Below are 1,853 nucleotides of genomic sequence, written 5' to 3'. Positions count from 1 at the left end.
AGAGGGTCCGCCCTTGCGGGATCTCTCATTTAGAATCCTGTTGGCCATAACCGCCATGTCCCCACCTTCATGGATGGGGGTTGGGTGAATAGCCTTATTCCCTTTTATAAAAGACCATTGTGTTTTTCAGTCATTCCCACTGCCTGGGAATGATATGGCATATGTAACTTCCACTGAATAGACAACTGGGAAGCCCACTTCTGTACCTCATGTCCAGTAAAGTGGGTTCCATTATCACTCTTTGTGACTGGAGGCTGGCCATACATGGCTGTAAGGCTATTCAGTGCCTTCACGATGCTTACCTGGTCTGGGGCCTTACAAGGCCAGAAAAACAGAAGACTAATAGCCATATCAACAGCTGTGAAGACGTATCTGGAATTCTCTGAACTTGGCAGTGGTGTGACAAAGTCCATTTGCCATCGAGTCGGGGCACCCTTCCTCGAGTTATTTGCACATCTGTATGCGGCACCCATGGGGGGTGTGGACTCTCTGCGGGGGTGTGGACTCTGAAGTGCATACTGGACAAATGCAACAGGCGTTCACTACAACTTCCCATTTTATAGGCAGGGCCTATCTTTGAGCTGCCGTCCACACGGTTTTACTGCCAGCATGCTGCATTTGTCGATGCAGCCACTGGGCTACATCAGTAGCTGGGGCTCTCTCCAGCCATCTTTTTTTTTTTCTTTTTGTCTTTTTTCGTGACCGGCAACGTGCAACCCTCTGTGTCGCGCCCGTACCGGACCGGGACCGGCAACGGGATCGCAACCCTTGGTGTTGCGCCCGCACCTCGCTCAGCCAGTGAGCGGCAGGTCTGTATGTGGGATCCGAACCCTCGACGGGAGCGCCGCCACGCTCCCAAGTGGCACACTGTAGCAGTGCGCCACCGGGCCGGCCCTCTCCAGCCATCTTAACTTAGCCAAGGCATCGGGCTCGTCATTGCCTGGACTGGCTAAAGGGAAGTATCCTGTGACATGGCAAAGAGTTACTTCTTTCTCATGTCTCAATTCCCATAACTCTTTTCACATGGCTTGTCCTCACAGGGGCCTGTGGCCTACCATCCACTGTTGATATTTCCAAGTAGAGATCTAAAGGGTTAAACCTTTGTACACAGCCCAGCTGTCAGTACAGATGGTCAATGGCCCAGGATTATTTTTTATCACCATCCATACTGCTCTCAGTTCAGCCCATTGACTTCTTTGCCCTGTGCCATTTTCATACCACATGGTATCTGTTAAGGGCTGGACAGCAACAGCTGTTCACAATGCTGAGAGTCCCATGCTAGAGCCATCTGTATACCAAGCTTGCTCCATAATAGGTCCCTATCCCTCATTGAAAGGTGTGGCCTTGACCTCCATGGATAAGGATTGTGTCAAAATTTCCTCTACAACCTCTACTGGTGCTAGCATAGTCTAAAACTGTTTAGACAGAGGACTCGTTGATATAGTGCTTCTTTGTTCTGTATATGCTCCCCAGTTAGACAGAGTGGGAGTCTGAGCTATGCCCACGTGCACAGCCAACCTATTATGGGGTATGTCGTCCTTACTAGGACTTTGGCAGTTCCTGTGATAGCTTCAGTAGCTGTCAGGGCAGAATACACAGCTGCTATTTCTCTATTAGAGAACAACACACTTCAGCACCCTTCCACAGCTGAGACCAAAATCCTTCAGGTGTTCAAAATCAGTCTTGTCTCTGCCATAAATCCCATCCTAACCCTACTTGGGTTATATCTATGTCTAATTCAAAGGGCTTAATGGGATCAGCCACTTGTAAAGTCTGTACTTGCTGTATTGCCCTTTTTATAGCCTGGAAAGCCCATTCTACTTCCTCAGTCCAATCCCAGGGGGCTCCTTTCT

Source organism: Galeopterus variegatus, unplaced genomic scaffold (assembly GCF_000696425.1).
Source record: "Galeopterus variegatus unplaced genomic scaffold, G_variegatus-3.0.2 Scaffold17701, whole genome shotgun sequence".
NCBI classification, from domain to species: Eukaryota; Metazoa; Chordata; class Mammalia; order Dermoptera; family Cynocephalidae; genus Galeopterus; species Galeopterus variegatus.
The sequence above is the reverse complement of the archived record's forward strand: the minus strand, read 5'-3'. Positions refer to the sequence as shown.